The 12,714-nt window shown below is 42.5% G+C and overlaps 1 pseudogene; it reads right to left on the bottom strand.

The window, feature by feature from the left end:
- Positions 1-9,002: 9,002 nt before the first annotated feature.
- On the bottom strand, positions 9,003-10,280 carry LOC102117779 (large ribosomal subunit protein uL30-like; annotated as a pseudogene).
- Between the last annotated feature and the right edge of the window lie 2,434 nt (positions 10,281-12,714).

Here is a 12,714-nt window from a genome sequence, read left to right as displayed (position 1 = left end):
TTAGTCCAGGAGGTTGAGGCTGCATTGAGCCATGATTGTACCACTGCACTCCAACCTGGACAACAGAGCGAGACCCTGTCTCAAAAAAAAAAAAAAAAAAAAAAAAGAAAAAGAAAAATAAAAATTAACTGTGTGGATATATCATACTTTGTTTATTGATTCATCTGTTGACAAATATTTAGGTCATTTTTCACATTTTGGCTCTATGAATAATGCTGCTGTGAATATTTGTGTGCAAGTTTTTGGGTGGACGGATATTTTTATTTCTCTTGACTATATACCTAGAAGTGAAATTGCTAAGTCATATGATAATTCTATGTTTAACATTTTGAGGAATTGTCAAACTTTTTCCAAAGGTGCTGCACCATTCTGCAATGCGCCAGCAATGTGTGAAGGTTCCAGTCTTTTCACATCCTTGATGTCCCTTTTTATTGTCTTTTTAATTTCAGCCCAGTGCGTTTTAAGTGCTATCTCATTGTGGTTTTGATTTGTATTTTCTTAATGACTAATGATGTTGAGCATCGTTTTATGTATGTATTGGCCATTTTCATATCCTGTTTAGAGAAATGTTTATTCAAATCCTTTGCCCTTTAAGAAATTGAGTTGTCTTTCTAGTGTGGAGTCTTAAGAGCTTTAAAAATATATTCTGTATACTAGACCTTTATCAGATCTATGGATTGCAAATATGTCTTGCATTCTGTGCATTGTCTTTTCATTTTCTTAATAGTTATAGTGTCCTTTGAAACAAAACATGTTAAATTTTGATGTTAGATTTATCTCTTTTTTTCTTTTGATGCTTGCGCTTTTGGTGTTACATCTAACAAACCAGTTGTCTAACCCAAGGTCATAAAGATTTATTTACTCCTGTCTTCTTTTTTTTTTGAGATGGAGTCTCACTTTGTTGCCCAGGCTGGAGTGTGGTGGCATGATCTTGGCTCACTGCAACCTCCACCTTCTGGGTTCAAGCAATTCTCCCACCTTAGCCTCCCAAATGGCTGGGATTACAGGTGCACACCATCACACCTGGCCAATTTTGTGTAGTTTTAGTAGAGACGGGGTTTCACCATGTTGGTCAGACTGGTCTTGAACTCCCGACCTCAGGTTATCTACCTGCCTTGGCCTCCCAAAATGCTGGGATTACAGGCATGAGCCACCACACCTGGCCTAATTTACTCTTATGTCTTCTTCTAAGAGTTGTATAGCTTTAGCTCTTACATGTAGGTGTATCATCCATTTTGAGTTAATTTTTATATATGGTATGAGGTGGGGTCCAACTTCATTGTTTTGTGTGGAGCTAACTAGTTGTCCCAGCACCATTTGTTGAAAACACTATTCTTTCCCCCATTAAATGGTCATTGTACTCTTGTTGAGAATCAACTGATCATAAATGTTAAGAATTTAAATTTAGTTCTGATCATGTTGCATTTGGCTCTAAAGGATACTCAAATAGAGGTTTCCAGAAAGATCAAAGGAGATATTGAGTGTGATGGATTGAACTGTTGTTCCCAATTCTTTATCCCTGCCTATGGTTATACCTTTGCCATGGCCTCATTGTGGACAGTATGTGTTTCCATGCTTTTGATTTTGGATTTGACTAAGTAACTTGCTTTGGCCAATGGCTTGTGGGGAGAAGAATAGTATTAGAGTTCTAAGCTTACGCCTTAAAAGTTTCCCTGTGCTGCCAATTATGATCTTGCTCTTCTGCCAGTGCCAAGAAAAAGTATGCCCCCACTAACCTATTAGTCCCTAGAGGACAATGAGAAACATAGATCAGAGTCATTCCAGGCAAGTACCCAGCTAGGCCCAGCTGAGATCCCTGGGCCTCCATGCTACTCACAGCTAAGAAAGTGATGAAAACTGACTGTTGTCACTGAACGTTTGGGTGGTTTGTTACACAGAGTGGTTAAGTGAGATACAGGGCACAAGATCTCTTTTTATCTACGAAGTACTGTCCATGTGAGAGGGAGGACAGATCACTCACTCTCCTTTCTTCTTTTAAAAAAATTTTTAATTTTAAGTTCAGGGGTACATGTGCAGGTTTGTTATGTAGGTAAACTCATGTCTTAGGGGTTTGGTGTACAGATTATTTCATCACCCAGGTACTAAGCATAGTACCTAATAGGTATTTTTTCTGATCCTCTCCCTCTCCCCACCCCCCACTCTCAAGGAGTCCCCAGTGTCTGTTGTTCCGTTCTTTATGTCCATGTATATTCATTATTTAGCTCCCACTTACAAGTGAGGGCATGCAGTATTTGGTTTTCTGTTGCTGCATTCACTTGTTAAGGATACTGATCTCCAGCTCCATCCATGTTCCTGCAAAGGACATGATCATATTCTTTTTAATGGTTGCATAGTATTTCATCATGCATATATACCACATTTTCTTTATCCAGGCTACCACTGATAGACATTTAGGTTGATTCATGTTTTTGCTATTGCAAATAGTGTTGCAATGAACATAGATGTGCATGTGTCTTTATGATAGAACGATTTATATTCCTTTGGGTGTATACCCAGTAATGGGATTGCTGGGTTGAATGGTAGTTCTGTTTTTAGTTCTTTGAGGAATCACCACACTTTTCCATGATGGTTGAACGAATTTATTTCATTCCATTTCTGTTTGTGAACAAGAGCTCTAATTACTCTCTGATTAATCAGAGAGTAATTAGAGCTCTTGCTAGGTGAAGGCATCAGTGAAATATTTTCCTGCAGTGTGGGTCCCAGTCCCCTGATGAGAAGTGGGGAAATTTAAGGCCAAACATAGACATGACATTCTATAGCACTGGTTCGCAACATGAAGTAGTGACTTCCTTTTTAGTCCTTTCAATTACCTAAATGTAGCTGGATGCTACCCACTCAGTAATGCCTTCAAACAGTTGCTGACCTCCCTCACAATAAAAAGAGAACAGCAGGCAGGCTCTGAGTCTTTGGCAGGTGATGGCATCAGGCTAGAATTTAAGCTCATTGTTTTGTTTTTGTTATGTTTATTTTTGTATTGATCTTTGCTATTTATGGTAGTGATATGTACCTTTGTTTTAATGTAAAAGAATAATATTGTTTAAAGAAAAATATTAAGGAAATAAGAATAGAGGTTAGAATCACAGTGATGTGTGAATAAATGGGGTTTAGAAAACACTCTTTTGAGGTACATCATTGTGTTAGGGTTCTCCAGAAAACCAGAACCACTAGGATCCTGCTTTCCTCTCTCTCTTTCTCTCTCTGTGTCTCTCTCTCTCGGCGTCTCTCTCTCTCTCTCAGCGTCTCTCTCTCTCTCTCAGTGTCTCTCTCTCTCTCGGCGTCTCTCTCTCTCTCTCAGCGTCTCTCTCTCTCTCTCAGCGTCTCTCTCTCTCTCGGCGTCTCTCTCTCTCTCGGCGTCTCTCTCTCTCTCGGCGTCTCTCTCTCTCTCGGCTTCTCTCTCTCTCTTGGCTTCTCTCCCTTGCTTGGTGTCCCTCTCTCTCTGTCCCTCTCTCTCTGTCCCTCTCTCTCTGTCCCTCTCTCTCTGTCCCTCTCTCTCTGTCCCTCTCTCTCCCTCCCTCTCTGTCTCTCCCTCCCTCTCTGTCTCTCCCTCCCTCTCCCTGCTTCTCCCTCCCTCCCCTCCCTCCCTCTTTCAGTCTCTCTTTCTCTCGGCCTCTGTCTTTCTCTCTCCGTTTGTATATATGTCTTATCATCTACAAGTTGGAAAGCCAATGGTATACAGTCCAGTGTGAGTCAGAAGGCCTGAGGACTTTGAGTGCCGAGGGCAGTTGAAGATGGATGTCCAAGTTAAGGCAGTCAGGCAGGGAGAGGTTGACTCCTCCCTTTCTCTGCCCTTTTGTTCTGTTCAGGCCTCCAACAGATTGGATGCTGCCCACCCCCACGGAGGAGGGCAAACCAGTTTACTTAGTTCACTGATTCAAAGGCTGATCTATTCCTGACATACCCAGAAATAATGTTTAACCAGATAGCGGAACATTTCATGATCCTGTCAAGTTGACTTATACAATTAACTGTCACAGCCATTGTATCCATGACCTACATAATAAATGTCATGGGATGGTTTTTGTTTCCCTCCTAAGAAGCTGTGGGAGGGCATCATTATGGATGTAAACTCATCACTTGTCCATGCTTTTTGAGCTGGAAATTTGGTTTATTCTTTCAAACGACTTCAGATTGTTGATTTCCAAGAATCCCAGCCCCTAAGCTCTCTTCAAAGCCCCGAGGTGATTGTCACAAACAAAACCCTTCTGTGGCTCTTACATAGTTGATACTTACAAACCTTTTGGAAAAAAAAATCATCCTCTGTAATGTAATTTCCCATTCTAAAAATAGGCTTGACTTTTGGATTTCTGCTTAATAAAAATATATTTTTCGATTACACTGGAGACAGAGAAAAAAATTTCCAGTATCAGTTTGAGGCTTGTGAGAAAATGAAGAGAAGACAAGTTTCACTGCTCTTGTTGAAGGCTTTGTATTAAAATTTTGCCACAGTGGCTGAGTTCTGAGTGTGGTGGGGCTGGGGAGGAAGGAAGAGTGAACACTGTCACCAGTCATTTAGGATGTCATTTATTACTCAGATCTGACCCCAAATGCGAAGGCTGCAGCAGGGAGAAGAAGCTGGCATTGCTGTACACGTTTGTGGTTAAGGAGCGCATCTCTGAAATTCTATGGTTTCTCTGAGTAATCACTGAATCATCTCTTTATTACAGTGAAACTTCACAGTGCTATTATTTGCTGTAGAGTGGAGCTAGAGAGCATCACTCTGAGCCTTCTTGGGCAGCACTGGAAAGGGCTTAGGTTCCGAAGAGGTGGTGCCTGTCCCTTTCCAAGGCTCTCTCTCCTACTAGATGGCCCATGGAACAGTATTACAGTGCAGGTCATCTCTCAGGAGCACCTGGTGGGCATTCCTCTTGGTGATGTGTTTGGTTCTTCCCTTTTGGAAGAGAAGGAGGAAGGAGCCGCCACAGTGTAGGGCAACATGTAATTCAGAGTCAATATGGCTTCCCTTTCCTTCCACACATGCTTTCTTCTTGTCACCAAGTCATCTGGAATGTCCATGGCCAAACATGCTACCCACCCCTAGTTGGAGTCAGACTTCTGCCTTTCCCACGCGGGGCAAATCATTTTCCTTCTCTGAGTCTCATTTGCTAATCTTTAAAATGGCACCCACAATTCCCACCTTGCTCAGGGCAAGAAGAGCTGGCATGTATGAAGTTACATGTTGAACTGCACGGTGTGCTGTATCTTGGAAAGACTTGTGCCTTCCCCGATGACACACTGTTCTGCCTTTCAGTAGCCACCCACCTGTCTATGCTTTTGTGCTCATGAAACTCAAAAGCTTGTTCATGATGATTCTCTATGCAGCCTTATAACTGATTTCAAGACAGTGTGCTAATTTCCAGAGATATGGAAGATATATATTTTTTTCTTTTCTTTTCTCTCTCTCTCTCTTTTTTTTTTTTTTTGAGACAGGATATTGCTCAGTTGCCCAGGCTGAAGTGCAGTGGAACTATCATGGCTCACTGCAGTCTCTTCTTCCCTGGCTCAAGTGGTCCTCCCACCTCAGCCTCCTGGGTAGCTAGAACTAAAGTCATGCACCACCACACCCGGCTAATTTTTTCTATTTTTTTGTAGAGATGGAGTCTCACTATGGTGCCCAGGCTGGTCTCTAACTCTGGGACTCAAGCGATTCTCCCGCCTCAGCCTCTCAAAGTGCTGGGATTACAGGCTTGAGCCACTGCGTCTGGCCAGAGGAGATTATTTCTTAAGATTGTCCTGATGAAACCCTAAAAAGTGAAATCAGCATTCTCAGAAACAAATAAAATAAGACAAATCTTCTGACTTTGGCAGGGATGTGGGAAACTTACAGGAAAAATTATGGGTTTGCCAATGAAAATCATCTAGACGCTGTGGGTTAAGGAATCTGTGGGACCACCTTGCCCCAATATAGGTGGGAATCATTTTTTAAAAATTTATTTTTATTTTAATTATTTTTTAAATTATGTATTTATGTATTTATTTATTTATTTTTGAGGCTGAGTCTCCTGTTGCCCAGACTGGAGCTCAATGGCATGATATTGGCTCACTGCAACCTCCGCCCTTGGGGTTCAAGGATTCTCCTGCCTCAGCCTCCCGAGTAGCTGGGATTACAGGTGCCTGCCACCACGCCTGTCTACTTTTTGTATTTTTAGCAGTGACAGGGTTTCACCACAGTGGTCAGGCTGGTCTCAAACTCCTGACCTCAAGTGATACACCCAACTCAGCCTCCCAAAGTGCTGGGATTGTAGGTGTGAGCCACTGTGCCTGACTGGCAGGAATCATTTTAAGGGGATTAAGCATAATAGTAACATTTGTGATGTTAACTATGTGTAAGACACTGTGCCAAGTGCTTTGCTGTGGAGACAACTATCTAAGATGATATCCCAGTTCATCATATGTTAGCTGTGTGACCATGGATGACTTATGTGGCTTCTCTGAGCTTCAGTGTCCATGCCTGTAAGTGGCATCGTAATGCCTAATGGCTTTTTGAGGATTCATTGAAACATTGAACTCAAAGTTTTGGGCACAGAGTAAACACTCAATACCTAATGTTGCTGTTTTGTTGTTATAATTCATGCATTTCTTACAAAATTCAGGACAGTCATGAATTTTGTGGCAGATAGAGTATTCTGCTGGCCCTGGGCTTCAGTGCTATTTTGAATTTTTTTTCCTCAAGAGGAGATAAAATACTTGAGGTTTAGAGTAAGAGTAAGAGGATTCTTGAGTTGTAAATTACGTAAGTCTGATTTATCAAATATAAAGTGGGAAGTTTCTTTCATTGCAGAACCATACGGCTTTATAGGACTTTTAGAAAGCTGTAATTAGACTCTGAGTAAAGGTTTCTTTCCTCTTTATAAAGTATACATGTGGGTTATGTAATTTGATGGCAGTAAATTAAAATGTAGTTTTCTCTGTTCCTATTCCAAACAGGACCATATAAATGTTGCCTGGCTGGAATTCGACTATCTGACCACTCCTTTTCCATATCTTTTTGGGTCTCTGCTTCCTTAGATGGAGTCCCAGGCAGGAGTTGAGCAACATAATTGGATCTTTGTTCTCTGACCTCTACTGGGCACCTGAGGGTTATAGCTAGAGGCCTTAGTGTGCTAGATGCCTGCCCCAGACAACTGCTTCTGTGTAACTTGAAAAGCAGCAAGAGCGAGCCCAGGCAGATCTTTTTCCAACACAAGTTTCTGCTAGATGTTGGCCTTTTTGTTCACTAAATACTTTCAGACTGAAGGGCAATTTCACCTAGGTGTATAAATAGGTACATCTTTGCTAGCATCTGATGGAAGGTCAACCCCTTCAAAATCTTCACTCTGATTTCTAGCAAGGAAAGAGCCAGGAGAAGCTTAAGAGCCCATGCAGACTAACTCTCCCTTGCTCCCACTGTATAGATAGGAACACTGAGGCCCCCCGAAGGAAACATTTTGTCCAAGGTCGTAAGTTGAGTCCCTGGTTGAGTTGCAGTATGGACCTAGATCTGTTTGATCCCAAACCTGTCTGCACTTGCGGCAGAGACTTCTCATTGTTTCCCAATTTCCTTTCTCCACTTCTCCCTTAATAATAGAACTTGCAATTTGTGGCTGGAAATATGACTGTCTGGAATAAAGACCATTATTTTCCAATCTTCTCTGCAGTAGAGGCAGCTGTGAGACTGAGTTCTTGCCCATGACAAATAACTGATAGCATCCTGTGTGACTTCTGGAAACATTCTTTTGTCCTTCCTCCTTCCTGCTAGCTGGAATGTAGAGATGATTTATTGCCACAGTAATGCTTAGTCATAAATAAAAAACCTCAGTGGCTTACGGCAACGTCTATTTCTTGCTCTCGTGCTCAGGATGGCCAGCCAGTTCTGCTGAAATTGGTTGGGGTTGGTCATACATCTGGGGAGTTGTCTGGCTACTGGATGGTCTATAATGGGCATAGCTGGGACAACTGGGTGACCTGACCCTGGTTCATGCCTCTCATCTCCCAGCAGGCTGGCTTATGCCCATGGAAGAGGCTACAAGGGATAAGTAGGAACATACTAGTAATTTTTCTTGCCTCTGTTTGTGTCATGTTCTCTGATTTTCTGCTGGCTCAAATAAGACACATGGCTGGGGCCTAGAGACAGAATAGGAGGACACCTCACTTTTATATCTATGACATGGGTGTAGGGTGGAAGGAAAGTTGGGGCCTTAATGGATCCAATCTATTGTTGATGGATGACTGAATGAATGGAGGGCTGGATGGAAAGGCAGCAAAAAAAGGCAGACAGGGGAGGAAGTTCTCTTGATCATGTCCAATACAAGGGGAAAGTAAACACGAGAGAGCAGTTTCCCATGGCTCTACTGTTCTCTGAGGCCCTCCTGGCTTGGAGACTGCCCATGGCACACAGCGGGTGCTTGGAGCTTGTGGGGTGTTTATTTCATGACTTGCTTCTCTGTTGGGGAACTTTGCTTCTGAGTGAGTCATTGTGAAAGGCTTCTTAAGCTTTATTTTGGGGTTGGGAAGAGTCTATTTTGGAGATGAGAAGGCTTTTCAGAGGTCCTAGGCTTATAACATGAAAACAGTTGTGCCGTGGCCTGAGAACTGAACTGAGAAGCAAGGGACATGTGTTTCAGTCCCATCTCTGCCAAGTCAGGAAAAAAACAAAAGCAAACCAAAAACAAAACACATCAGAAGTAGGAATTTCTCTTGGGCAATTTCTAAGTACTATAGAACTTGTCAGCAAGAAAGAAGGCTAAGGAAAAAGTTTTTGTTGTTGTTGTTTCTTTTTTTTTTTTTTTTTTTTTTTTTGAGACAAAGTCTCACTCTGTCACCCAGTCTGGAGTGCAGTGGCACGATCTCAGCTCACTGCAACCTCTGCCTCCCGGGTTCAAGCCATCCTCCTGCCTCAGCCTCCCGAGTAGCTGGGATTACAGGCACCTGCCACCATGCCTGGCTAATTTTTTTTGTGTGTGTGTGTTTTTAATAGAGATGGGGTTTCACCATGTTGGTCCACCTCAGCCTCCCAAAGTGCTGGGATTACAGGCGTGAGCCACCGTGCTCAGCTGGAAAAAGTTTTAAGAATCCTTTTTTTTTTTTTTTTGAGACGGAGTCTCGCTCCGTTACCCAGGCTCTGGAGTGCAGTGGCACGATCTCAGCTCACTGCATTTTAATCCAGGCTTCATGGTTCTCTAGACTTCTGGTAATATATTCTTTAAATAAGATACAAATTTTAAAGGAGATAAAACTAGGTTTGATAATTGAGTTTTCCTTTTTTTTTTTTTCTTTCAATTCAAGAGCAGTTACTTATTAACTGACCGGATTAGAAAAATCATCATGGTAGACACCTTCATTCATTCTTCTAAGAAGGCTGTTGATCTGGTCCTCCCCATTGTCAGCATTTCCACCTTCTACAAAATGGGTGGTCTTTTTCTTCATTCCACCTTCTGGATAGGATAGTTTGGAGGGCCACAGGAAGTTATTTGCTTATTTGAAGCATTTTCCAACAGTGTAGATCTCATGAATCAGATCCTCCATGCAGATGATACCGTATTTACCAAGAGATTGAGCAGTCAAAGCGTTATCTGTCAAAGCAATTCGCTTCTTATTGATTTTGCCATAACCACACTTATAGATTAGTTCATTTACCGACTTCAGATTTGGGTACCCACATGCAATATATGGTTCTACAATCCACAGCATGTTAATTGAAGACTTGTTGAGCTTCACAAAGGTTCCACTGAAGATTTGACGAAGGTAAAGAAGCTACAACACCTTTCAGACCTTTGGGCTCACACCATTGATACCTCTGATTCTGATGGCAAACGCCAGTTCTGCAGGTACATAGTTGTCTGCTTTTCTTGCCACCCTAGCCATTCGAATCTCAGTTCTATACATCTGCCTATATTACTTATGATAGTGCTTTGCTTTTTCATAGATAAGCTTCCTCCTTGCCTTTAGAAGCATCTTTTGGGCAAACTTCATTCTCAGGCACTTTATCTTCAGTTCTGCAAATTCCTTGACTTTTTCTTAAGGGTTTCTAGCACAGCAGGAACCTCCTTCTTTTTGACATATTCCGTGATTCCAGCCAGAAAAGAGGATAATTTAGTTTTCTGTTATATATAGGGAAGATTCTTTACCATTAGTTGTTTTAAAGATCTTCAAAATAATCCTTACATATTTATGTATGTCATAAAATGATGGTTAGAGTAAAAATTAAAACATTGTTAATTTGAACATTGATTTTACACTTCATAATAGTTTACGCAAGAGATTGAGTAATAAATGTGAGAAAAAAAAAACTCAATTGTTTTGATGGTATTAGGAAGAACCACTCACTTTGTCATGTTCCTTTTCTTTTTTCTTTTTTTTGAGACAGTCTCACTCTATCACCCAGGCTGGGGTGCAGTGGTGCCATCTCAGCTCACTCAACCTCCACCTCCCAGGTGCAAGCACTTCTTATGCCTCAGCCTCCTGAACAGCTGAGATTACAGGTGTATACCACTATGCCCAGCTAATATATATATATATATATTTTTTGTATTTTTTGTGGAGATGAGGTTTTGCCATGTTGGCCAGGTTGGTCTTGAACTTCTGGCCTCAAATGATCTTCCCTCTTTGACCTCCCAAAGTGCTGGGATTATAGGCATGAATGATGGTGCCTGGCCTGACTTGGTCATTTTCCTTTTGTAGAAGAAATAAAAGTGATTCTGGCAAATTTTCTAAATCTTAAACACAAAGTTAAATGCTTTGTTTGCTTACTCGGGTTAAACACAAGCAAAGTTAGATCCAATTCCTTGGTATCCACAGTGCCAATGTCCAGGGCACTGAAACAGACCCATGTTGGAGGGGCTGAACTCTGGGGGCCTGCCTGTTCTTTCTGATTCTGTTTTAGAGCAAGCCAAATGTGACCATCATCAAATCCCAGAGAACGTCAGAGCAAGGGTGTCTGAAGATAAAAATTTACCTAAATGCCTTTCCCACTATGCAATTCTGGGGAATGCTGAGGTTCATAAGAGGAAAGAGGCTTACCTACTTGAGACTTGGGGGCCACTAAGAACCCTGGGTCCTCATCCTGGTTGTCTGCACCCTGGATGGGATTACCTCCTTTATAGCTCATGTCTCTTTAAGTGGTAACTGGCCAGTTGCAGATGCATTAGTTAAAAACATATTCTCGCCGGGCGCGGTGGCTCACGCCTGTAATCCCAGCACTTTGGGAGGCCGAGGCGGGCGGATCACAAGGTCAGGAGATCGAGACCATGGTGAAACCCCGTCTCTACTAAAAATAGAAAAAATTAGCCGGGCGCAGTGGCGGGCGCCTGTAGTCCCAGCTACTCGGGAGGCTGAGGCAGGAGAATGGCGTGAACCTGGGAGGCGGAGCTTGCAGTGAGCCGAGATTGCGCCACTGCACTCCAGCCTGGGCGACAGAGCGAGACTCCGTCTCAAAAAAAAAAAAAAAAAAAAAACGTATTCTAGCTCTGCTTTCAGAAGACAGAATAAGATGTTCTATAACATTGCCCCAGGGAACAATAGCTGTTTCATTTTCTTGTCACTTGAGTATACCCAGCCTAACCTCCATAAGTTTGCTAAATGGATCTGGAGCCTGTCTCATTTTGTTTCCACCTTTTTATCCCCTTCCTCCATGGCTTATGCTGAAATACATTAAAGAGAGTGCCTTATTTTTACTAGTTCATGGTTTGTGATTTCACTCCATTTCGAATTCAGGGTCGGGTGCAGCAGTTCGTGCCTGTAATCCCAGCACTTTGGGAGGCCGAGGTGGGAGGAATGCTTGGATCCAGGAGTTCAAGACCACTCTGGCTACATAGCGAGACCCTGTCTCTACAAAATATTAAAAAATTAGCTGGGTGTGGTGGCAGATGCCTGGAGTCTCAGCTCCTCAGGAGTTCAAGACCACTCTGGGCTACATAGTGAGACTCTGTCTCTACAAAAAGTTAAAAAATTAACTGGGTGTGGTGGTACATGCCTGTAGTCCCAGCTACTTAGGAGGCTGAGGTGGGAGGATCACTTGAGCCTGGGAAATCAAAGCTGCAGTGAGCTGTGATTGTGTCACTGCACTCCAGTCTGGGTGCCACAGCAAGGCTGTGTCTTAAAAAAAAAAAAAAAAAATTCAGGATGGGTGAGAGATTGAAGGTATTGGCCACAGGCATCAACAGCTGTGAGATGGAAGGGCTCCCCAGGACTGCCTTGAATCCCCTTCCATCAGAGGCCAACTAGATCTTAGAAGGGGCAGTCCGGAGATTCTTGTCCTGTCAGTTCATCGTGTTTTTTTTTTTTTTTTTAATTAAATGATAGCTGTTTTTACTGATGTCCTGTTAGTTTGAATCACATGGGACAATGGTTCCTGTGGGCAGAATGATGGCTTCTAATAAAGGAGATGATGTTGAGATTAAGATTCCTCTGCTGGTTCCTTGGGTCACAGCCTTGCAGCTGAAATCTCACTTCTTTAGAGAACAGCGGAAGTCCCTGCCTCACCTGCTGACAGTGTCCAGGACTGGGATGCCTCTGGTGTCCAGGTTTACAACCACTTCTTTATCTTGTGATCTTTCGAAAAGGAGGAAGATTACTACGTCCAGATTATCGACTTGGAAGGCATTCAGAGTCCTGGGGTTTAGAGTGAGTCTTTAGACAGTCTAAAATCCCACGGTTTTCTCATTGGATTGCCTAGAATCATTTTATGTTCTCTGACCTCAATTTCCCCATTGACAAAAC

The sequence above is a fragment of the Macaca fascicularis genome, chromosome 15, assembly GCF_037993035.2.
Source record: "Macaca fascicularis isolate 582-1 chromosome 15, T2T-MFA8v1.1".
NCBI classification, from domain to species: domain Eukaryota; kingdom Metazoa; phylum Chordata; class Mammalia; order Primates; family Cercopithecidae; genus Macaca; species Macaca fascicularis.
This window is presented reverse-complemented; position numbering and strand designations above follow the sequence as displayed.